The sequence below is a fragment of the Panthera leo genome, chromosome A1 (genome assembly GCF_018350215.1).
Source record: "Panthera leo isolate Ple1 chromosome A1, P.leo_Ple1_pat1.1, whole genome shotgun sequence".
NCBI classification, from domain to species: Eukaryota; Metazoa; Chordata; class Mammalia; order Carnivora; family Felidae; genus Panthera; species Panthera leo.
Window position 1 is genome coordinate 150,712,299 of NC_056679.1, and position 15,660 is coordinate 150,727,958.

Sequence of the window (15,660 nt, forward strand, 5' to 3'; positions counted from 1 at the left end):
GCAAAATTATGACCAGTAAGATTCTTTGATGTGAAAAAGAAAATCCTAAACATAGAACAAAGAGTAAAAAAGTAACCAAACTATATCAATCACCATTCCTGGAATTGCCCTTAAAACCTTTCTGTAAGGGGGTAATTTTTAAAATTTTACTTTCTTTTATTTAAGAATGGATGAAAGGGGCTTATTTCTTTCTCAAAAGTATGCTTGGTAACCTCCATGTAATTCTCATCTTCCTAATTTGGGAAAAACAAAACAACATGCTCTTCAGAAGTATACTGCAGGGCACCTGGGTGGCTCAGTCAGTTAAGCATCTGACTTCGGCTTAGGCCATGATCTCGTGTTTCATGAGTTCGAGCCCCGAGTTGGGCTGTGTGCTGACAGTTCAGAGCCTGGAGTCTGCTTCAGATTTTGTGTCTCCCTCTCTCTCTGCCCTTGCCCCACTCACACTCTCTTTCTCTCTCTCATAGTCCCTACTATAAAATAATTTACATTTTAGTGATAATTGACCATAAGTAAGAATATAAGGTAGTTAACAGTGGTAGTCAGGAAATTAAAATAGATGACTATTTTAGATCACGTGAGGAAGGAAGGAAAGCTTCTAAGAAAATGCCACTTAAGCTCCTATTTGACGGGAAAATCCAGTTTTGCAAAAATTGAGGAAACCATGCTTGCAGCTAGGGCAATAACGCTAAACCTTAAGGCAGGAACTAATTTGGAATGTTTCAGGAATCAAAGAAGTCTACCTTTTTGGAGTATAGTGACTAAGAAAAGAATAAGTTTGGGGGGTATAAAAGGGTTAAATTGTATTAGCATTGAAAGCCAGGAAAGGGTTTGGATTTTATTCTGAGTATGATGGGAAAGGCATTTTACTCTGAGGAGTGGTATGAAAGAATAGATTTTTTAAATCTATTTTGATAATATTTTGTTAATTGAAGTGTTTAATCCATTTATGTGTAACATAGTTACTAATATGCTTGATTTGAATCTATTATGATACTATTCTTTATTTGTCCTATCCTATGTTGGTTTTGCCTTTTTTTGCATTCTTTCTGATTATTTTTTAATTATTCTGTTTCTCCTGCCCCATGAACTTGAGAGTTATATATTCTTTTATTAGGTTGTATTATACCTCTTCCTGGATGATACAAGGACCTGAGAACACATCAGCTTTACTTACCACCCCACTTCATGTTATATACATTGTGTATACTTAATGTCCTAAATTCCTCAAGACAACATTTTTATACAGTTACTGTGCATTTATATTTACTCAAACATTTACTTTGTCTATGTGCTTTATGACTCCTTGAATTTCTGAGCTTCTGTCTGGGATCATATTTCTTCCTCCTGAAGAACATGCTTTAGTATTTCCTTTTGTAAATGTCTGCTGGTGATAAATTCAATTTTTGTATCCTTAAACCATTTATTTCACCTTCATTTTCAAAGAATATTTTCACTGAATTAACAGCTATTTTATCATTTTGAAGATATATTCCATTGCTTATGGCTCCCATAATTTTTTTTGAGAAATAATGTCAGTTTTATTTTTGTCACTTTAAAAGTAATCTTTTTTCTCTGGCTGCTTTTAAGATGTTTGTCTTAAATTTGAAGCAGTTTGATTACGATGTAACTAAATGTTTTAGGTTTTGTTGGTTTTCTTTTTGAAGTTTGTAATGCTTCTTGAATCTGGGATATGATGTTCTTATTCTCTCTCGGAAAATTCTCAGCTTTTATCAGATACTGCTTCTCCCCCATCCTGTCCCCCTTCTCTCCTTCTGGCACTCAAATGTATAATAGATCATTTTATATTATCCTTTATGTATCCATTCATTTGTCTCTGATGGTTCATTCTAGATAATTCTTACCTTTCTTTGAGTTCATGGTTTTCTTTTGAAGTCTCTAATCTCCTGTCAAACATACCTGTTGAAGCATTTATTTCAGTTGTTACTTTTTTGGTTGTCATTTTGGTCATTTCTGTTTCTTTCTGTTTTATGGTTTCTAGTTATATGTCTAGTTATCTACCTCAATCGGATCTTTTATTTTCTCAAACACATTAAGCATAAATCATTTTAAAACCTGTGTCTAGTAATTTTGGGGTCTGCTATTATCTGAAGCTCCTTTGTTTTTTCTTGTGGTTGTTTACCAAATTATCTTATTTACCTATAGGTCTCTTACATTTTTTTTTTTTAAGTTTAACTATTTATTTACTTAAGTAACCTGTACCCCTAACCTGGGGCTTGAACTCAAAACTCAAGAACAAGAGTCTCATGCTCTTCCAATTGAGCCAGCCAGGCACCCATCTCTTACATTTTTTTTATTTTATATTACTTAAGCTATTTTTTTATTTGTGTTTATTTTTATTTATAATATTTTGTTAAGTTATGTTGTTATTTTTGGATTGAATTCCAGAATTACTGTGTGAAGAAATTATACTTTTAGCCCTGAAATGATATTTTTTGCAGAAAGGATTTATGTCTCCTGGCAGGGGTTTTGAGCACTAGTAAGCTAAAATCACTTGAGTCAGTGATTGAGATGATTGGACTCTGAGCATATCTCCTTCTAGTTCATACTTTTCCCCAGGGTATAGACCTTTGATGTCTCAACTTGAAGCCTGTAGAGTTTACCAGAGCAGGCCATGAACTCCAATTTTTGTCTTTTTAACTCCATAATTTAGTCAGAAGTTCTGTTCGAGCTTCTTAGCCATCTTCTCTGGGATCAGCAGATATCCCAGGGGAAAAGCTGTCATTAATGCTTGATTCAACAACTCTTTTTTCTTCTGAATTTTCCACTGGATTTTTCCATTACTTCTCTAATGACTTCAGGTGTTTGTTTTCTATTTTGTCCAGCTTTTCTAGTTATTTTCACAAGAAGGGCTATTCTAAACTACCAAGTCCATCATTGCAGAAAAATAGAAATAAAAAATACTTTAAGTACACATGAACAATTTACAAAATGTAATCATAAAAAGTCTTTTAAATTTTCAAAGAATTGGTATTATTAGATAACAGTTTCTAATCACAGTATAATTAGTTTTATAGAAATTAATAGAAATTTAGGAAACATATTTGGAAAATAAATTCATTTCCATGTAAGATGAATCATTCAAATAAAGAACAAACAATAGAAAATGAAATGTAAAATAGAAAATACATATTCAGAACTGAACAATGACAAGAATACTGCATATCAACACTTACAGAATGCAGCTAAAACAGTACTTACAAGGAAATTGGTAATTTTAAATATTAAAGTAAAACTGAAAATTAGAGATCTAATAATCTGTCCTAAACCTGAGAGATTAGGGAAAGAATAATGGAAATAAAACTAATGAATTAAACAAAAAGCAAATACTCAATATAGAGAGGCAACAAAGTCAGAAGTTTCACCTTTTAATAATAATATTGACAAATCTTTGACAAGATTACCTAAGAAAGAAAGCAGACACAAAGAATATTAGAAACAAAAATGAGGACATTATGCTATAGAGATTGAGGAGATATCATGAACAATTTATTATAACAAGTGGGAAGATATAAGTGAAGTAGATATTTTCTAGAAAAATTAACTTCTCAAAAGTTATTCAAGAAGAAATAGAAAATATGAATGCTCTGATTACTATGTAAGAGATTGAATCAGTAGAAATTTTTCAAAAAAGAAAACATGTTGCCCAGAAAAAGCCTTTGAAAAAATTAACACAGACATGGATAAAACTTTTTGCCAAGTTGGAGTTTTGCAGAATTTTTTAATTTTTTAGAATCCAAAGAAGACTTCAGGCTCTGAGCTGTCAGCACAGAGCCTAGAGCCCAACGTGGGGCTCGAATTCATGAGCCATGAGATCATGACCTGAGATGAAGTCAGACACTTAACCAACTGAGCCACTCAGGCACCCCAGAACTTCCTTAAGTCAATAAAACCTACAACATATATATTTAACAATGAAAATTTTTAAATAGTCCCTTAAAGTCAGGAATAAGTACCATATTAGAGATCCCAGCTAGCATTGTAAGACAGTTAAAACAAATAAAAAATAAAAGATTGAAGAAACAATTTACAGATAAACTTTAAGAGTTTTACAATGATTCTGTATATAATATTAATATACAAAAGTGAACTGCATTTCTATCTAGCAGACATAAACTGTTAGAAATTATTTTTAAAAATACCATTTACCATATCATTTTGAAAATACAAGTTATATAGGAGTAAATTAAAATTATTTTTCCTTTAAGAGAAAAAAAATCACAAAAGATTACTGGAAGACATTAAAGAATGTCTGATAACAAAAAAAATTACATGTTCAAGTATTTAGAGCCTAGAGTTAAGATGGCAAATCTCCCCTGCAAAAAAGCAATTGCAATAAAAATCCCAGCTTAGTTTTTCCAGAAACTTGACAAGCTAATTCTGAAGTTTCTGTGAAAGAGCAAGGGATCATGAATTTCAAGATACTCCAGGAGCAAAAGATTTAAGATGGAGAGAGTTAACTTGTCGGACAGAATTGTAAGATTATACCAATTAGGTGTTCATAAAAGCCAAAAGGTAGAAACAACACAAATGTCTATCAGCTGACCAAAGGATAAACAAAATGTGGTATATCCATACAGCGTAATATTATTTGGCTATAAAAGGAAATGAAGTAGTGATACCTGCTATAACAAGGATGAACATTGCAAATATGTTAAGTGAAAGAAGCCAGTCACAAGAGACCACATTATATGATTCTATTCATATTACATTCTGCAATAGGAAATCTATACAGACAGTAGATTAGTAGTTGCTTAGGCATGGTGAGGTTTAGGGAGATGGGAGCACAAGGTAGTAAGAGCTAAAGGAAATGGGGTTTCTTTTTGAGGTAATGAAAATGTTCTAAAATTGACTATGGTGATAGTTGCACACATCTGTGAATATCCTAAAAAGCATCCCATCTTCTACTTTAAATGGGTGAATTGTATGGTATGTGAATTATATCTCAATAAATCTGTTAAAGTTATAGTAATTAGGACAGTGTGATACTTCCTTAGGGATGGAAATAATGATTTATATTGGAACACAAGTCTAGAAATACATGCACTCTTATAAGGAATCTGGATTTAAGACAGATGGCATTGTGGGCCAGCAGGAAAAGCAAGATCAATTCAGTGAATGGTGCTGGATATCTATATGGAGGAAAATGAAATCGGAACTCCTTATTTAACACCAAACAGAAAAATCAGTTCAAGGTGAATTAAAATTTAAATGTGAAAGGAAAACCATTAAACCTTCAGAATATAAGATAGCAAGATTATCTTTATGATCTTATGGTAGGGAAATGCAGACTCAAAGAAAAAAGTTATATTCAAATGCATTAAAAAAAAAACACCTCTGTTTAAAAGACACTATAAGCTCTTGGAGTAGCAGGTGATTTTAGTTAGGCACAGGAAATGTAGAAGATGAGCCTGGAATATTTTGTTTTGCAAGATAGCAAGTAAGCTCTCCTAGAATCATGTCAAATGGATTCAGGAGATAACTAAAAAGCATCCCACTGGCCAAAGATGGACAATTTGACTGTCAATAAGGACACATAGGATTACAGAAATTCTGAAATGCCCCTGAGCACAGGTTGGAACATATCAAATGCAATCGACTGGAACAGCAAATTATCAAACGTCTTTAAATTCACAAGTTCATGATGATAGCTAAACTAACAAAAAAACATCCACTTCGTCAACATTGGAGGATGCTCTCAAATCAATTCATTGTTCTGAAAACCAGTTAAAAAAAAAAAAAGCGTGTGTATAAAATTAATCAAGGATCTGTCCTGCCTTTTCTATGTGGATTGTACCACAGGTAACCAAATAGTAAGTGAGGTGAAGTTTCTCTATATACATATATTAATGAATGAAGAATGATAGAATTAGAAAATTGCCATTTTGAGGTTCCTTTTATTTAAAGTTTTTATTTATTCATTGTGTAAGAGAGAGAGAGGGAGAGAGAGCACAAGAAGGGGAGGGGCAGAGAGAGAGGGAGAGACCGAGAATCCCAAACAGGCTCCAAACTGTCAGTGTGGAGCTCATTGTGGGACTTGCATGACCTGAGCCGAAGTTGGATGGTTAACTGACTGAGCCCCCCCAGACACCCATGAACTGTCGTCTTCTGAAGCCTTGACTGGTGATAGAAGACCCACTTCCAAGATGGCTCACTCACAGGGCTGCCTGAGTGTCCTCACAACATGGCACCTGGCTTTTCCCAGAGCATGTGATCCAAATCCAAATGATATATCATTATTTCTCCTATATTCTATAGGTGACGATCCCTGATGCAGTGTTGGAGGGAACTAACATAATTTGGGCTCCGAAGATTCATTCTTCCAATATTCAAAATACACTCATCCTCTCCCAAAACTCCTGAAAACTTTCATCCTTTTACAGCATTCGCTCAAATCTTACAAATATAAATCAAGTTCAGGTGTGGATGAGGCTTTTCAGGTATACTTCCTCAAGCACAACTCCTTAAGTGGAGTTCCTCTTGATCTGAGGACCTGTAAACTAGAGACACATACAGTGTCTGCCTCCACAACCTAATGTAAAATAGATAGGATAACCATTATAGATGTGTGTATTTAAAAGGGGGGAAATGAGCATACAGGTTGACAGAAATCCTAAAATCCACCTGGGAACAGGTCGGCAGTTTCTTGATTAAGATTCACAGCCTGAGAGTAATTTTTCTGTGGATCTTCACTCTGCCTTCTGATCTCTTGGATCCACTTGCTAAGTTATCCTTCCTTTCCCATGTTTCTAGCTCTATAGTAGTTGTCTGCTTGCTTTCTGCCTGTAAAAAGTTGGATGTCCAAAAACCTCTTTTCATTTAGTATGCTCTTCCTTTTAGTCCAGGCTGGCAAATAGCCTGGTAATATAATTCCCCCTGAAAAGTCTCTTGTAGGGATGCCTGGGGGGCTCAGTTGGTTAAGCCTCTGACTCTTGATTTAGGCTCAGGTCATGATCTTTCGGCTTATGAGTTCAAGCCCTGCATTCAGGTCCCTGGCTGACAGCATGGAGCCTGCTTGGGACTCTCTCTCTCTGTCTCTGTCTCTGTCTCTCTCTCTCTCTGCCCCTCCCCCCTCAAAATAAATAGATATTTTTTAAGTCTCTTTATAAAAGTATATTTTGCTAATAATTCTCCTATAAACTCTGTGGGCATCCTGTGAATTTTAGTTGAGTTCATGCCATTAGACAAAGTGACACCCATAACTCTATATAAACCCTTCTCTACCTTGGGTTTTTGATATACCACACCCTTAAACTTAGAAGCCCTGTAATTTGATTGAGAAGTTCTGTGAGGCACATCCTTTGGGTCTGTATGAAATTACTCTGAGGTACCACATTAATATCTTTCTGACTTTCTGGCTTTACCCTCTACACCCTCAACTTCATATTTTCCTGTTAGTCCCTGGAATTGTTCTTTGTTCACAGCCATTTTCTACTTTTAACATCACTCATCACCTGGAGAGGCTGAGAATCCTCAAATCTGCAAGTTCTGTCCTTCCTCTCACTTACCTCCCCCGTCTCTCATTTTACAGTAAACAAAAGGAAACCAGGTGACATCTTTAACATTCTGGCTGGAAATCTCCAGTTCATTAGGCATATTTTTTACTTTGCATATAACTGTAGCCGGCAAACTTGCTGAACTTTCTGCCACTTTACTCCAATTTTAATAAGACTTTTCTAATCTGTTAAGACCTCATCTGCCACCTCCTCAAAGTTACCAAGCATCTATAAATAAATTTCTTCGAGACTTTTCAAACTTTCACTGACACTCTCCTCCAAGTTCTTCCACGTCCTGCCCACCACCGCTTCCAACGTCACTCTTCTGTTTTAGGTATTTGTTATGTCAGTACCTCATTTCCAGGTACAAAAATCTTTATTAATTTTCATTGCTTCATAAAAAAAACTACCTCAAAACATAATAATTAAAGCAACAAATATTTCTTATCTCATGTAGTATCTGAGGGTCAGAAATCCAGAAGCAACTTAGCAGAATGGTTCTAGCTCAGGGTGTCTTGTGAAGCAGCAATCAAGCTGTCAGCAGGGGCTACAATCATCTGATGGTTTACCTGGTGCTAGAGAATTCACTTCCAAGATGGCTTACTCTTGTGGCTTTTGACAAATTGCCTCAGTTCTTTTGCTTATTATTGCTTGTGCCTCACCACACCAAAGAGCTGTCTGGTTTCCCCTAAAGCAAGTAATTCAAGACAGAGAGGCAGAGACTACCATGGCTTTAATGTCTCTTTTGAGCTAGCCTCAAAAGTGACATACCATCATACAGATATGTGACCAACAGGTTGTTCCCACATAAAACCAAGATACAGTGTGAGAGGGAATTATGCAAGGGTGTGCACACCAGGGAATGGGAGTCATTGCATGTTATTTTGGAGTCTACCTACCACAGAACTTTGCCTGGATCATGATTCAAACAAACTTAAAAAAATTTTTGTGGTAATTAGAAATTTGAATGCTTACTGAATATTTTATGATATTATGGAATTAAAAAGAATTTGGTATGTTCTAGTAGTATTTTTAAAGACATTTTATCTTTTAGAGATACATATTTAGAGATATAATATTTAGAGATATAATGATATAATGTGTGGGATATGCTTCAAAATAACGAGAAATGGGGAAAGTGGACAGTGGTATGAATGAAGCAAGATTTGTTATGAGTTGATAATAGTTGAAGCTGGATAATAGGTAAATGGAAGCTTATTATTCTATTCTGCATACTCCTATATGTTTTAACATTTTCTATAATAAGCCAAAAAACAAAAAACAAAAAAACAGACATCAGAAGGAGAGCAGAAGACAAGCCATAAACTGGGAGAAAATCTGTACAACCCATATTACTAACAAAAGGATTACTATTCAGATTGTATGAAGAACCAACACAACTTAGTTAAAAAATAATACTGTACACCACACCCCACCGCCCCAAATAGGCAATTCATAGAACAGGAAACCTGAAGAGATGCTCAGACACAAGGAAATACAATTTCACACCTGCCACATAAGCAAAAATTTTAAAGTCTGACAATATCCCAGAACACTTATACATTGCTGGCTGGAGTATAAGTTGATATAATCAATTTGGAAAACAATTGGGCATTAACTAGTAAACTTGAAGATGTGTATCTTTTGTGGTCCAGGAGAGGTGTTCTAGGATATATGAGCAAGAAAATTCTTAACAGTATTATTTATAAAGTAAAAACTGGAAACAGTCCACCTGTCCATCAACAATAGAATGGTTAAATACATTGTGTAGATTCATTCAGTAGAATATAACAGTGGGAAAAAAATGCATTACAAATCCATAGACATGGAAGAATCTCTAACAGTGTTGAGCAAAAAAGCAATTCACAAAACAATATTAAAGTAGGATTCCATTTCTATAAATTAAAGAACCAATAAAAGTAAACAATATATTGTTTAAGAGTACAAACACATGACATAAATCTATAAATAAAGTGAATGATAACCACAAAATCAAAATAGTGATTTTTTTTCTAGCTGCAGAAGGAGGGATTGGGATAAGGAAGGGGCATACAAGAATAGTTTGATTTTACATTTTGGTTTAGCCAGAACAGACCTGGTTTACCTATTTTCTTGGTGTTATAATTAATAGCACTCTTACTCTCAAATGTGTTCTGGTTTAGATCATAAATTATATATTCATCCTTTCTAAAGCAACTTTTTCCCCTTTAATCTGGATGGAGGGCATATGGATCCTCATTATATCCTTCTTCCTAATGTCATACATGTATTTTATAAATATTCATTTGAAACTTGTCAATATTTAATAATATAATTTTAAATTTTAGCCAGTGACAATACAGTAAAAAAAAAACCAACAATACCTGCATACAGGATAAATATAAATAGGATTTGAATGAAACCTTATTATCTGGATGGATATGGAGATAAAGAACATACTGTGTGCCTGGCATCATGTTAAGGGCTTTGTAGATATTACTTCATTTTCATAACAAGATTTTTAGGTAAGTATTACCTCTATCTTACACATGAAGAGTCTGAGGCAAAAAAAAAAAAAAGTATATCTAACTTAGCCAAATTTATACTGTAAGTCACAGCAAAATTTGAACCCAAGCAATTTGATACCAAACTACACGCTCTTAACCACAATGCCAGAGTCCATAACAGATATTCTTAACCTTTTTTGTGCCATGGATCCCTTTGGCAGTCTGGTGAAGCCTATAAAGCCCTTTTTAGAATCATGTTTTTAAACATATCATATATGGGGTGCCTGGGTAGCTCGGTCGGTTAAGCGTCTGACTTCGGCTCAGGTCATGATCTCACGGTCTGTGAGTTCGAGCCCCATGTCAGGCTCTGTGCTGACAGCTCGGAGCCTGGATCCTGTTTCAGATTCTGTGTCTCCCTCTCTCTCTGCCCCTCCCCTGTTCATGCTCTGTCTCTGTCTCAAAAATAAATAAATGTTAAAAAAAATTTTTTTAAACATAATATATGCATACAATCATTAATGAAATAAATTATACAAAAATACACTAATCAAGATATTCAACAAAAGTGTACTGTACATGTACTTCTTTATTAATGCACCTAAGAACAAATCCTAGCAGAGGGTCTAATAATGTCTGTAATTTAAAAGAAGTGAACACCAAAAAAAAAATAATAATAATAATAGTAATAATAAAAATAGGAAACACCAATAGTATCTTGAGATTTCTACTACAGTATGCAACTATAACTATCCTATCTGACTATAGTAACATGATAGGAAAATATCTGTGATTTTATTGGTGAAAAAGCCACCATTGCTTCTAATAACACTATGGTTTATTGCCTATGTTACAATTGGAAGAAATTCTAAATTTCACTTAAAGGTTAGCAAAACTTAAGGTATACTATTTTTTCATTGAAATTCACAGTCCTCTGTGTTATGACTTTAGTTCATAGACTTCCTGACATATATTTTACTGCAGAAAGTTCATATTCTTCACCCCACCTCCCACTTTCTGGTTTGGGATTACATGAAAAATGAGATACACAAAGTATTAGTTTATTAGAAATAACAGTATATATGTATACATTTCTCCATGTGGTGAACTTGAGCGGGGGATTAGAAACAGGAATGTGTTAGAATAATCAGGTGTATATGGGGAGCTTGGAACTGCTTTAGAATGTTTTATTTCAGAGGTTTAAAACTGGTTCCAAATATGTACTGCCACATGTAATTATTTATAAAAGAATTCATTACTGATACCTCAGTGCCCTACAGTATACTATTTGTCAATACCTGTAGCAGTGCACCAATCAAAAAAGAAAGTTTAAATAACTGGATACCTTTTAAAAGTTTCATTGAGCTAAAAGCAAAACATCTGACAAGTTTTTGATTTGCCTTTCTCATGATTTGATGTCCCAGCAGAGCAACTGGGGAACCTAATTCTGACCAACAAGGAGGAATTGCCTGGCTAATTGGAAGTGACAGAAACCTTGGGAGAAAGCAACCACATACCAAGGATAATTATAAGAAGGTAACATGGGCCCAAAAGAATAGTGTCAAGGAAACTGAAGCCCCCAAATGAGGTGAGACTTGCAAAAAAATGCTAAGAAAGGACAAAGAATGGGCTTTTTAAAATTCTGTTCAGAGCCAAAAGATGATCAAGGAAGGAAAAAGCCCACTTGCAGCTTCTGGTGTAAGGTTACAGCTGACAGAAAGCAGAACTCCCTAATATTTTGTTTCATTCTTTGCAAAGGAAACATGAGAAGTAGGTGGACATAGTAGAAAGAATTATGTGTGTTTGTGGGGTCAGACAAATCTGAGTTTAATTCTCTGTTTCAACACTTTGTAGTTATGTGACCCTGGGTCTCCTTTTCCCCCTTTTCCCCTCCATTTTCTGTAAAATGGAGACAACCATATCTTTTTCATAGCATTATTCTGAATAATGGAAGTAACACATTCAAAACACAACTAAGCTAGGCTTAGAGCAGTGACAATAAATAGCAACTTATTAATATTATTCACCTATTTGAAACATGGACAAATATCTGCCTTTAGGGTAAGAAGTAGAAGTCTAAAACCTCGAATGATTTGCTTTTTGACTTGGTGATACTCCCTCCCATTAGTGCCCAGGGAAGGGGGAATCCCAAAAGAAAGCAACTGAAACAAAGGAATAGATTGAATTTTCCAAAGAAGTGCTTAAAGTGAAGACATAAGTCTTAAAAGCTAAGGTGATAAAAAAAAAAAAAAAAAAAAAAAAAAAAACCAGGCCTCTTGAATTTCTTCAAAGCTTCAAGAGGTACAGGTTGAAAGACAAAGGGGAAAAAAATGTATCCTTAAGCAAGATATAGTAGGTTGAATGGTGGCACCCAAAAAGATGTCCACGTCGTACATCTGTGGAAGCTGTGAATGTTACCTTCTTTGGGAAAAGGGACTTTTGCAGACATAACTAAGTTAAAGATCTTGAGATGAGGAGGTAAATCACCCTGGATTATCTGCCCGGCCATAAGTTCAATGACAAGTATCCTTATGTGACAGACAGAGGAGAAGACACAGAGAAGAGGTGGCCATGTGACCACGGAGGCTAAGGTTGGAGTAATGTGGCCACAAGTGAAGGAATGGTGACAGCCAGCAGAAGCTAGAAGAAGCAAAAACCAGGTTTTATCCTAGATCCTTCAGTAGAAGTACAGCCCTGCTAACATCTTGACTTCAGACTTCTGGCCTCGGAACTATAAAATAATAAATTTCGGTTGTTTTAAGTCACCAGTCTGTGGCAGTTTGTTATGGCAGCCCTACAAAGCTACTGCACAGAGTTTAAAGAGAATCTAGTAATGTCCCTAGTAGATTAGGTTTTGCTGGGGTGGAAGGAATGGGTGGGGCTGGGGAGGTGGTTGTGAAATGGATAGTGGAGTGTGGAGAAAGTCTGAGGGACTCTGTGGAGGTAATATGTGAACCACACTGGAGTTAGCAAAATACTGACCATACAGTCTCTGCTTGGACAGAGATTGTCAGAAATTCAGAGACCTGACAGGGTTACCCCATGCATTGCCAGAACCAGGAAGCCAAGCCAATATTCAGCGTTTCCCCAAAGAGTATTTCATGTCATCTGAGAGAGCTTCTGTTTGATTGACAAATGTTTTTTTTTACTACCCCACCTCTTGCAGTAGTAATCGCTGTAGTAATAGCTGTCCTTATGCCAATATTTTACTCAATCCTGTCTAAACTTCCCTAGGAAAAAGTATTTTTTAGATATTACCTGGAAGTCACAAACTTTCATAAATAGAAAGGATTATGGACAAGTAAATAGTTTCCAGTGATAAATAATGGAGATCCAATCACTTGGAAACATTTCCTTCAATCTTGTCTTGACCCGGACTTTATTCATTCAACTTAGAGTCCCTCACATCTCTAATTATCTGCCAGGACCACACTGACCTAGGGAAGAATCTAAAAGGTTTTGCTACAAAAATGCTCTGTAAATATCTATAAAAGAAAGCAGTAATCAACCAAATATAGTGTGGGTTTACAAATCAGAATTCATTTGTCTAATTGTATTTTTTTCTGAGGGTTACTAGACTAGTACACCAATAAAATATACAGTAGACAATATTTATCTGTGCCCAACAGGCATTACTGACATTTTTTGTCTATACTTATGAGTAACTGGGGCCAGGGGTAGGGGGGTGGGAGGAGCTACATGATAGTACCTTCAGGGAATGACTTAACACCCGAAGGGTACTGAATTCTAGATGGCAGTCAGCATCTCCAGAGGTTTTTTAGTATAGAATCGCAAACCCTATCTGGGTCAACACTGCATTTCATTGACTTGAGAGAGAATACAGAACACATATTTATCAAGTTTTTACCCAGTTTAAAGTTGGAAAGGGTAGAATATTTTGCAAGCCTTTGAACAGCTTAATGTTGACTCTGGGCTAAATTCTAGATAGTCATGATTAGAATTTATAAAATTTGGGAAGTCTGTAACCATGCATGCAGAATCTAACAAACTAGTAGGGATTTTTAAGTTTATTCCCTCATTTAGATGTCACAAATTTACGGAACATTTACTTTGTATAAAACTCTATATTAGGCTTTCGAAAGATGATTAAAGTATTGCCCTTGGATTGCAGCAGTTTAAAATCTGTTGACTGAAACAGACTTATAAAGAGATAAACTGTATTATAACATAAGTGTTCATTGTAAAGCCTTATATTTGGTAAAAATTCTTTAAAAATTAACTACATATAGTAGCGGGATGGACAGACCCTAATGTGTGTGTAAAACACCTTTAGGAGTTTAATAAACTGGAAAGAAAATAGTTTTCAAGAATATGATCATGGGCTGATATTCTTATTCTAGCTCACACAAATTGATTTTCTAAAACTTAACAAGGTCTTAAACACCCTAAGGGGGGAATACAAATCGCCAATAAAGATATAAAAACATGTTTTAAAAATGCATTCATTCTCAATTACAAGCCAATCAAGACAACAAATTTAAAGAAAATCAATAAATAATAGTATTCCATGTATGCAGAGATGTGGTGAAATGGAATACCATTGGAATAAACATGAAATGGTAATTTTTTTGAAAGTTATTTTTTTAATTAATTTTTTTTTTACATTTATTTATTTTTGAGAGACAGAGAAAGACAGAGCACAAGTGGGGGAGGGGCAGAGAGAGAATGAGACACAGAATCCGAAGCAGGCTCCAGGCTCTGAGCTGTCAGCACAGAACCCGATACAGGGCTCCAACCTATGAACTGTGAGTTCATGACCTGAGCTGAAGTTGGATGCCCAACCGACTGAGCCACCCAGGTACCCCTGGAAAGTCATTATATATAAGTCACACTATACTATGTAGCTATTTTTTTCTAGGAAACTGCTTTAAGAAATAATCTAAAATATATCCATAAAGTACACATAAGGAAGTCCATAACAGATTATTTATATCAGCAAAAAATTTAAGATTAAATGATTTAAAAGATATGTATAGCCTATATGATGGGATGTCATAATCATAATCAATATTATGTGTCTTAAAAATAGGATGTGTGCAATATATTTATTATATTATATTATATTATATTATATTATATTATATTATATTAGAAGGCTAATATAACTAGAAGGCTAACGATCATGACTTCTCACTGTAAACCATCTTGGATGTTTTGAATTTGTGCCATGTGCATATAAAACATCCCCCAAAAATGCAATTTTAAAAATAAAGTATTCAGCTTAAATTTTTAAAATAGTCACACTATGTGAAAGGCAAGGAAATTTCATTATCTCCTACAGTGAATATGTATAATTGGAAAATGTATACACTCTGGCTGTGTTACTAGAAATATTTTGTACAGTATTTTGCTCTGTAAGAAATCTAGAACCCGTTTTAATACAAGCAAGAAGAATGATAAAGGAGCTCATCTAAGACATGGTTAGAGGAAAATGTAAATGTTTAGCCTAGAGAGCATGATGGCTGTCTTCAAATATGTGAAGTACTGTCATGTGGAAAGGGACCACATTTCTTCAGGAAAGTCTCAGAGGATGAAACCAGATCCATTGGCAGGAGCTGTAGTAAGCCATTTTAGCTCAATGTCAAAACACTTACAGACTTGTTCACTTGTTTATAGGCCATTTCAGCCCAATGTCAAGA

At 35.0% G+C, this 15,660-nt stretch overlaps 1 long non-coding RNA gene across 3 annotated transcripts in view; it reads left to right on the plus strand.

Moving 5' to 3' along the window:
• LOC122222468 overlaps window positions 1-15,660 on the plus strand; it is a 33,750-nt gene that overhangs the window by 2,861 nt on the left and 15,229 nt on the right. The window contains exons 3-4 of one of the 3 annotated variants that reach the window (XR_006203772.1): window positions 11,425-11,536; window positions 12,541-12,718. This is a non-coding gene — a long non-coding RNA (uncharacterized LOC122222468). Of the gene's footprint in view, window positions 1-11,424; window positions 11,537-12,540; window positions 12,719-15,660 lie in introns of those variants that run through there. The other 2 variants (XR_006203773.1, XR_006203776.1) reach the window with 2 other exon arrangements.